This window comes from Oncorhynchus nerka, linkage group LG8 (assembly GCF_034236695.1).
Source record: "Oncorhynchus nerka isolate Pitt River linkage group LG8, Oner_Uvic_2.0, whole genome shotgun sequence".
Lineage (NCBI taxonomy): Eukaryota > Metazoa > Chordata > Actinopteri > Salmoniformes > Salmonidae > Oncorhynchus > Oncorhynchus nerka.
The window spans coordinates 62,888,510-62,899,382 of NC_088403.1; positions in this window are offsets into that span (position 1 = coordinate 62,888,510).

Below are 10,873 nucleotides of genomic sequence, written 5' to 3' on the forward strand. Positions count from 1 at the left end.
AAACTGCCCAGTACGCTGCCCTGTAAACTGCCCTGTAAACTGCCCAGTACGCTGCCCTGTAAACTGCCCAGTACACTGCCCTGTAAACTGCCCAGTACGCTGCCCTGTAAACTGCCCTGTAAACTGCCCAGTACGCTGCCCTGTAAACTGCCCAGTACACTGCCCTGTAAACTGCCCTGTAAACTGCCCAGTACACTGCCCTGTAAACTGCCCTGTAAACTGCCCAGTACGCTGCCCTGTAAACTTCCCAGTATGCTGCCCTGTAAACTGCCCTGTAAACTGCCCAGTACACTGCCCTGTAAACTGCCCAGTACGCTGCCCTGTAAACTGCCCAGTACACTGCCCTGTAAACTGCCCAGTACACTGCCCAGTACACTGCCCTGTAAACTGCCCTGTAAACTGCCCAGTACACTGCCCTGTAAACTGCCCTGTAAACTGCCCTGTAAACTGCCCAGTACGCTGCCCTGTAAACTGCCCAGTACGCTGCCCTGTAAACTGCCCTGTAAACTGCCCTGTAAACTGCCCTGTAAACTGCCCAGTACGCTGCCCTGTAAACTGCCCTGTAAACTGCCCTGTAAACTGCCCTGTAAACTGCCCAGTACGCTGCCCTGTAAACTGCCCTGTAAACTGCCCTGTAAACTGCCCAGTACGCTGCCCTGTAAACTGCCCTGTAAACTGCCCTGTAAACTGCCCAGTACGCTGCCCTGTAAACTGCCCTGTAAACTGCCCTGTAAACTGCCCTGTAAACTGCCCAGTAAACTGCCCAGTACGCTGCCCAGTACGCTGCCCTGTAAAATGTAAATTGAGTACCCCCCCCTATCTCTGTCTGTGTCATCTTCAATTATATCTCATTTCAAAATAGTCCTAATGTTATGACATTATTTACATTTCCTCTGGACTCTGTGTGTGTGTGTGCATGCATGTGTGCATGCGTGCGTGCATGTGTGCGTGCATGTTTGTGTACGTGCGCATGTGAAGACTGTTGTGGTAGCAGAATCAGAATTAGTTAGGTAACATTGATAAATAAGCTGTTTTATTTACATAATATTCGTCATGTGAGTTGAGATGGGTGTGTCTTGGCTATAAATGATAGAATTGTTTTGTAAGCACTCTCAGAGAATTCATTTATAGACACTGAATTGATCTGAGAGTCACGGGGCTGTGGTGAAGCTCATATAATTAAAGATGGACTTTATGATATAACTCTGACTTGTGTGTGGTTTGCTCTCTCATGATTTGGTAATACAGGACATTTCCACGACACTGTTTACCAACCCACTTACTGTGTGTATTATCAGCCAGATTGGAGATTACGGTTGTAAAGATTGGAGAATACTGTAGTGTCAAGCTGGTATTAAACATGCCTCTTCATGCAGGACACACACACACACACACACACAAAGTCATGAGCATGTTTCACAAAAGTATATTTCAAACATTTGCTAGATCATGTGAATCAGTCAATTAGTTTGATTAAAATAGTAATCACTGTGAATATCCAGGCCAAAATTACAGTTATTGCCATAAAACTGCAAGTAGATTTTGGAAGAAATCCCTATTCATTATGTAAGCTTGCTAAATGGTAAAACCAATAGTCATTGTAGTGTGATGTGTGATATGAGTGGAGGCTGGAGAAAAAGAGAGAGAGAGAGAGAGACAGAGAGAGAGAGACAGAGACAGAGAGAGAGAGAGAGAGAGAGAGAGAACCTTGGCCTAAAGGAAAGGGAAAGAGGGATACCTAGTCAGTGGCCAGCTGAATGCATTCAACTGAAATGTGTCTTCCACATTTAACCCAACCCCTCAAACATCAGCGCCACAGGTAACTTACACAAAGCTGTGAACGAGCTGAGAGACAAGGCAAGAAGGGCCTTCTATGCCATCAAAAGGAACAGAAAATTCACCATACCAATTAGGATTTAGCTAAAAATACTTGAATCAGTTATAGAAACGATTGCCCATCATGGTTGTGAGATCTGCGGTCCGCTTACCAACCAAGAATTCACAAAATCGGACAAACACCAAATTGAGACTCTGCATACAGAAATCTGCAAAAATATCCTTTGCAATTGTCAAAATCCAGAAAAGAGCCATTCAATTCTACAACCACCTAAAAGGAAGCGATTCCCAAACCATCCATAACAAAGCCATCACCTACAGAGATATTAACCTGGAGAAGAGTCCCCTAAGCAAGCTGGTCCTGGGGCTCTGTTCACAAACACAAACACACCCCACAGAGCCTCAGGACAGAAACACAACCAAATCATGACCCAACCAAAAATATAATTACTTGACACATTGGAAAGAATTAACAAAAAAACAGAGCAAACTAGAATGCTATTTGGCCCTAAACAGAGAGTACACATTGGCAGAATATCTGACCACTGTGACTGACCCAAACTTAAGGAAAGCTTTGACTATGTACAGACTCAGTGAGCATAGCCTTGCTATTGAGAAAGGTCGCCGAAGGCAGACCTGGCTCTCAAGAGAGGACAGGCTATGTGCTCACTGCCCACAAAATGAGGTGGAAACTGAGCTGCACTTCCTAACCTCCTGCCCAATGTATGACCAGGACTAAGAGAGTTGATGACAGCCAGGACTAAGAGAGTTGATGACAGCCAGGACTAAGAGAGTTGATGACAGCCAGGACTAAGAGAGTTGATGACAGCCAGGACTAAGAGAGTTGATGACAGCCAGGACTAGGAGAGATGATGACAGCCAGGGCTAAGAGAGTTGATGACTGCCAGGACTAAAATAGTTGATGGCAGCCAGGGATAAGAGAGATGATGACAGCCAGGGATAAGAGAGATGATGACAGCCAGGGCTAAGAGAGATGATGACAGCCAGGGCTAAGAGAGATGATGACAGCCAGGGCTAAGAGAGATGATGACAGCCAGGGCTAAGAGAGATGATGACAGCCAGGACTAAGAGAGTTGATGGCAGCCAGGGATAAGAGAGATGATGACAGCCAGGGCTAAGAGAGATGATGGCAGCCAGGGCTAAGAGAGTTGATGGCAGCCAGGACTAAGAGAGTTGATGACAGCCAGGACTAAGAGAGGTGATGACAGCCAGGACTAAGAGAGTTGATGGCAGCCAGTGATAAGAGAGATGATGACAGCCAGGACTAAGAGTTGATGACAGCCAGGACTAAGAGAGTTGATGACAGCCAGGACTAAGAGAGTTGATGACAGCCAGGACTAAGAGAGGTGATGACAGCCAGGACTAAGAGAGTTGATGACAGCCAGGACTAAGAGAGATGATGACAGCCAGGACTAAGAGAGGTGATGACAGCCAGGACTAAGAGAGATGATGACAGCCAGGACTAAGAGAGTTGATGACAGCCAGGGCTAAGAGAGATGATGACAGCCAGGGCTAAGAGAGATGATGACAGCCAGGACTAAGAGAGATGATGAAAGCCAGGACAAAGAGAGTTGATGACAGCCAGGGCAAAGAGAGTTGATGACAGCCAGGACTAAGAGAGTTGTTGACAGCCAGGACTAAGAGAGGTGATGACAGCCAGGGCTAAGAGAGATGATGACAGCCAGGACTAGGAGAGTTGATGACAGCCAGGACTAAGAGAGTTGTTGACAGCCAGGGCTAAGAGAGTTGATGGCAGCCAGGACTAAGAGAGTTGATGACAGCCAGGACTAAGAGAGGTGATGACAGCCAGGACTAAGAGAGTTGATGGCAGCCAGGGATAAGAGAGATGATGACAGACAGGACTAAGAGAGATGATGACAGCCAGGACTAAGAGAGATGATGACAGACAGGACTAAGAGAGTTGTTGACAGCCAGGACTAAGAGAGATGATGACTGCCAGGACTAAGAGAGTTGATGACAGCCGGGACTAAGAGAGTTGATGACAGCCAGGACTAAGAGAGTTGTCGACAGCCAGGACTAAGATAGTTGATGACAGCCAGGACTAAGAGAGTTGATGACAGCCAGGACTAAGAGAGGTGATGACAGCCAGGACTAGGAGAGTTGATGACAGCCAGGACTAAGAGAGTTGATGACAGCCAGGACTAAGAGAGTTGATGACAGCCAGGACTAAGAGAGTTGATGACAGCCAGGACTAAGAGAGTTGATGACAGCCAGGACTAAGAGAGTTGATGACAGCCAGGACTAAGAGAGTTGATGACAGCCAGGACTAAGAGAGTTGATGACAGCCAGGACTAAGAGAGTTGATGAAGGACTAAGAGAGATGATGACAGCCAGGGCTAAGAGAGATGATGACAGCCAGGGCTAAGAGAGATGATGACAGCCAGGGCTAAGAGAGTTGATGACAGCCAGGACTAAGAGAGTTGATGACAGCCAGGACTAAGAGAGTTGATGACAGCCAGGACTAGGAGAGTTAATGAAAGCCAGGACTAAGAGAGTTGGTGACAGCCAGGACTAAGAGTTGATGACAGCCAGGACTAAGAGTTGATGACTGCCAGGACTAAGAGAGTTGATGACAGCCAGGACTAAGAGAGTTGATGACAGCCAGGACTAAGAGTTGATGACAGCCAGGACTAAGAGAGTTGATGACAGCCAGGACTAAGAGAGTTGATGACAGCCAGGACTAAGAGAGATGATGACAGCCAGGACTAAGAGAGGTGATGACAGCCAGGGCTAAGAGAGATGATGACAGCCAGGACTAGGAGAGTTGATGACAGCCAGGACTAAGAGAGTTGTTGACAGCCAGGACTAAGAGAGGTGATGACAGCCAGGGCAAAGAGAGGTGATGACAGCCAGGGCTAAGAGAGTTGATGACAGCCAGGGCTAAGAGAAATGATGACAGCCAGGGCTAAGAGAGATGATGACAGCCAGGACTAAGAGAGTTGATGACAGCCAGGGCTAAGAGAGATGATGACAGCCAGGACTAAGAGAGATGATGACAGCCAGGGCTAAGAGAGATGATGACAGACAGGACTAAGAGAGTTGTTGACAGCCAGGACTAAGAGAGATGATGACTGCCAGGACTAAGAGAGTTGATGACAGCCGGGACTAAGAGAGTTGATGACAGCCAGGACTAAGAGAGTTGTCGACAGCCAGGACTAAGATAGTTGATGACAGCCAGGACTAAGAGAGTTGATGACAGCCAGGACTAAGAGAGGTGATGACAGCCAGGACTAGGAGAGTTGATGACAGCCAGGACTAAGAGAGTTGATGACAGCCAGGACTAAGAGAGTTGATGACAGCCAGGACTAAGAGAGTTGATGACAGCCAGGACTAAGAGAGTTGATGACAGCCAGGACTAAGAGAGTTGATGACAGCCAGGACTAAGAGAGTTGATGACAGCCAGGACTAAGAGAGATGATGACAGCCAGGGCTGACAGCCAGGGCTAAGAGATGATGACAGCCAGGGCTAAGAGAGATGATGACAGCCAGGGCTAAGAGAGTTGATGACAGCCAGGACTAAGAGAGTTGATGACAGCCAGGACTAAGAGAGTTGATGACAGCCAGGACTAGGAGAGTTAATGAAAGCCAGGACTAAGAGAGTTGGTGACAGCCAGGACTAAGAGTTGATGACAGCCAGGACTAAGAGTTGATGACTGCCAGGACTAAGAGAGTTGATGACAGCCAGGACTAAGAGAGTTGATGACAGCCAGGACTAAGAGTTGATGACAGCCAGGACTAAGAGAGTTGATGACAGCCAGGACTAAGAGAGTTGATGACAGCCAGGACTAAGAGAGATGATGACAGCCAGGACTAAGAGAGTTGATGACAGCCAGGACTAAGAGAGTTGATGACAGCCAGGACTAAGAGAGGTGATGACAGCCAGGACTAAGAGAGTTGATGACAGCCAGGACTAAGAGAGTTGATGACAGCCAGGACTAAGAGAGATGATGACAGACAGGACTAAGAGAGTTGTTGACAGCCAGGACTAAGAGTTGATGACAGCCAGGACTAAGAGAGATGATGACAGACAGGACTAAGAGAGATGATGACAGACAGGACTAAGAGAGTTGTTGACAGCCAGGACTAAGAGAGATGATGACTGCCAGGACTAAGAGAGTTGATGACAGCCAGGACTAAGAGAGTTGTCGACAGCCAGGACTAAGATAGTTGATGACAGCCAGGACTAAGAGAGTTGATGACAGCCAGGACTAAGAGAGGTGATGACAGCCAGGACTAGGAGAGTTGATGACAGCCAGGACTAAGAGAGTTGATGACAGCCAGGACTAAGAGAGTTGATGACAGCCAGGACTAAGAGAGTTGATGACAGCCAGGGCTAAGAGAGATGATGACAGACAGGACTAAGAGAGTTGTTGACAGCCAGGACTAAGAGAGATGATGACTGCCAGGACTAAGAGAGTTGATGACAGCCGGGACTAAGAGAGTTGATGACAGCCAGGACTAAGAGAGTTGTCGACAGCCAGGACTAAGATAGTTGATGACAGCCAGGACTAAGAGAGTTGATGACAGCCAGGACTAAGAGAGGTGATGACAGCCAGGACTAGGAGAGTTGATGACAGCCAGGACTAAGAGAGTTGATGACAGCCAGGACTAAGAGAGTTGATGACAGCCAGGACTAAGAGAGTTGATGACAGCCAGGACTAAGAGAGTTGATGACAGCCAGGACTAAGAGAGTTGATGACAGCCAGGACTAAGAGAGTTGATGACAGCCAGGACTAAGAGAGTTGATGACAGCCAGGACTAAGAGAGTTGATGACTGCCAGGACTAAGAGAGATGATGACAGCCAGGGCTAAGAGAGATGATGACAGCCAGGGCTAAGAGAGATGATGACAGCCAGGGCTAAGAGAGTTGATGACAGCCAGGACTAAGAGAGTTGATGACAGCCAGGACTAAGAGAGTTGATGACAGCCAGGACTAGGAGAGTTAATGAAAGCCAGGACTAAGAGAGTTGGTGACAGCCAGGACTAAGAGTTGATGACAGCCAGGACTAAGAGTTGATGACTGCCAGGACTAAGAGAGTTGATGACAGCCAGGACTAAGAGAGTTGATGACAGCCAGGACTAAGAGTTGATGACAGCCAGGACTAAGAGAGTTGATGACAGCCAGGACTAAGAGAGTTGATGACAGCCAGGACTAAGAGAGATGATGACAGCCAGGACTAAGAGAGTTGATGACAGCCAGGACTAAGAGAGTTGATGACAGCCAGGACTAAGAGAGGTGATGACAGCCAGGACTAAGAGAGTTGATGACAGCCAGGACTAAGAGAGTTGATGACAGCCAGGACTAAGAGAGATGATGACAGACAGGACTAAGAGAGTTGTTGACAGCCAGGACTAAGAGTTGATGACAGCCAGGACTAAGAGAGATGATGACAGACAGGACTAAGAGAGATGATGACAGACAGGACTAAGAGAGTTGTTGACAGCCAGGACTAAGAGAGATGATGACTGCCAGGACTAAGAGAGTTGATGACAGCCGGGACTAAGAGAGTTGATGACAGCCAGGACTAAGAGAGTTGTCGACAGCCAGGACTAAGAGAGTTGATGACAGCCAGGACTAAGAGAGTTGATGACAGCCAGGACTAAGAGAGGTGATGACAGCCAGGACTAGGAGAGTTGATGACTGCCAGGACTAAGAGAGATGATGACAGCCAGGGCTAAGAGAGATGATGACAGCCAGGGCTAAGAGAGTTGATGACAGCCAGGACTAAGAGAGTTGATGACAGCCAGGACTAAGAGAGTTGATGACAGCCAGGACTAAGAGAGTTGATGACAGCCAGGACTAAGAGAGTTGATGACAGCCAGGACTAAGAGAGTTGATGACAGCCAGGACTAAGAGAGTTGATGAGAGCCAGGACTAAGAGAGTTGATGACAGCCAGGACTAAGAGAGTTGATGACAGCCAGGACTAAGAGAGTTGATGACAGCCAGGACTAAGAGAGATGATGACAGCCAGGACTAAGAGAGTTGATGACTGCCAGGACTAAGAGAGATGATGACAGCCAGGGCTAAGAGAGATGATGACAGCCAGGGCTAAGAGAGTTGATGACAGCCAGGACTAAGAGAGTTGATGACAGCCAGGACTAAGAGAGTTGATGACAGCCAGGACTAAGAGAGTTGATGACAGCCAGGACTAAGAGAGTTGATGACAGCCAGGACTAAGAGAGTTGATGACAGCCAGGACTAAGAGAGTTGATGAGAGCCAGGACTAAGAGAGTTGATGACAGCCAGGACTAAGAGAGTTGATGACAGCCAGGACTAAGAGAGTTGATGACAGCCAGGACTAAGAGAGATGATGACAGCCAGGACTAAGAGAGTTGATGACTGCCAGGACTAAGAGAGATGATGACAGCCAGGGCTAAGAGAGATGATGACAGCCAGGGCTAAGAGAGTTGATGACAGCCAGGACTAAGAGAGTTGATGACAGCCAGAACTAAGAGAGTTGATGACAGCCAGGACCAGGAGAGTTAATGAAAGCCAGGACTAAGAGAGTTGGTGACAGCCAGGACTAAGAGTTGATGACAGCCAGGACTAAGAGTTGATGACAGCCAGGACTAAGAGAGTTGATGACAGCCAGGACTAAGAGAGTTGATGACAGCCAGGACTAAGAGTTGATGACAGCCAGGACTAAGAGAGTTGATGACAGCCAGGACTAAGAGAGTTGATGACAGCCAGGACTAAGAGAGATGATGACAGCCAGGACTAAGAGAGGTGATGACAGCCAGGACTAAGAGAGATGATGACAGCCAGGACTAAGAGAGTTGATGACAGCCAGGGCTAAGAGAGATGATGACAGCCAGGGCTAAGAGAGATGATGACAGCCAGGACTAAGAGAGATGATGAAAGCCAGGACAAAGAGAGTTGATGACAGCCAGGGCAAAGAGAGTTGATGACAGCCAGGACTAAGAGAGTTGTTGACAGCCAGGACTAAGAGAGGTGATGACAGCCAGGGCTAAGAGAGATGATGACAGCCAGGACTAGGAGAGTTGATGACAGCCAGGACTAAGAGAGTTGTTGACAGCCAGGGCTAAGAGAGTTGATGGCAGCCAGGACTAAGAGAGTTGATGACAGCCAGGACTAAGAGAGGTGATGACAGCCAGGACTAAGAGAGTTGATGGCAGCCAGGGATAAGAGAGATGATGACAGACAGGACTAAGAGAGATGATGACAGCCAGGACTAAGAGAGATGATGACAGACAGGACTAAGAGAGTTGTTGACAGCCAGGACTAAGAGAGATGATGACTGCCAGGACTAAGAGAGTTGATGACAGCCGGGACTAAGAGAGTTGATGACAGCCAGGACTAAGAGAGTTGTCGACAGCCAGGACTAAGATAGTTGATGACAGCCAGGACTAAGAGAGTTGATGACAGCCAGGACTAAGAGAGGTGATGACAGCCAGGACTAGGAGAGTTGATGACAGCCAGGACTAAGAGAGTTGATGACAGCCAGGACTAAGAGAGTTGATGACAGCCAGGACTAAGAGAGTTGATGACAGCCAGGACTAAGAGAGTTGATGACAGCCAGGACTAAGAGAGTTGATGACAGCCAGGACTAAGAGAGTTGATGACAGCCAGGACTAAGAGAGTTGATGACTGCCAGGACTAAGAGAGATGATGACAGCCAGGGCTAAGAGAGATGATGACAGCCAGGGCTAAGAGAGATGATGACAGCCAGGGCTAAGAGAGTTGATGACAGCCAGGACTAAGAGAGTTGATGACAGCCAGGACTAAGAGAGTTGATGACAGCCAGGACTAGGAGAGTTAATGAAAGCCAGGACTAAGAGAGTTGGTGACAGCCAGGACTAAGAGTTGATGACAGCCAGGACTAAGAGTTGATGACTGCCAGGACTAAGAGAGTTGATGACAGCCAGGACTAAGAGAGTTGATGACAGCCAGGACTAAGAGTTGATGACAGCCAGGACTAAGAGAGTTGATGACAGCCAGGACTAAGAGAGTTGATGACAGCCAGGACTAAGAGAGATGATGACAGCCAGGACTAAGAGAGGTGATGACAGCCAGGGCTAAGAGAGATGATGACAGCCAGGACTAGGAGAGTTGATGACAGCCAGGACTAAGAGAGTTGTTGACAGCCAGGACTAAGAGAGGTGATGACAGCCAGGGCAAAGAGAGGTGATGACAGCCAGGGCTAAGAGAGTTGATGACAGCCAGGGCTAAGAGAAATGATGACAGCCAGGGCTAAGAGAGATGATGACAGCCAGGACTAAGAGAGTTGATGACAGCAAGGGCTAAGAGAGATGATGACAGCCAGGACTAAGAGAGATGATGACAGCCAGGGCTAAGAGAGATGATGACAGCCAGGGCTAAGAGAGATGATGACAGCCAGGGCTAAGAGAGATGATGACAGCCAGGGCTAAGAGAGTTGGTGACAGCCAGGACTAAGAGAGTTGGTGACAGCCAGGACTAAGAGAGTTGGTGACAGCCAGGACTAAGAGAGTTGGTGACAGCCAGGACTAAGAGAGTTGGTGACAGCCAGGACTAAGAGAGTTGGTGACAGCCAGGACTAAGAGAGCTGATCACATGGAGGGGAGGTTGGGCCATTGGAAGAAGGGTTCATTTCAGGAACTAGGCAGATGGTGTAAGTCAGCCAGAGGTCAGTTAGGGTGACGGAGAATGAAAGGAGGATGGAGGGAGGTGTTATGGACCGGGGATTGATAGATAGAGAGAGTACAAGCTACCGAGACTCCTCAGGGAGGTGGCAGAATGAAAGGGGGATGGAGGGAGGTGTTATGGACCGGGGATTGATAGATAGAGAGAGTACAAGCTACCGAGACTCCTCAGGGAGGTGGCAGAATGAAAGGGGGATGGAGGGAGGTGTTATGGACTGGGGATTGATAGATAGAGAGAGTACAAGCTACCGAGACTCCTCAGGGAGGTGGCAGAATGAAAGGGGGATGGAGGGAGGTGTTATGGACCGGGGATTGATAGATAGAGAGAGTACAAGCTACCGAGACTCCTCA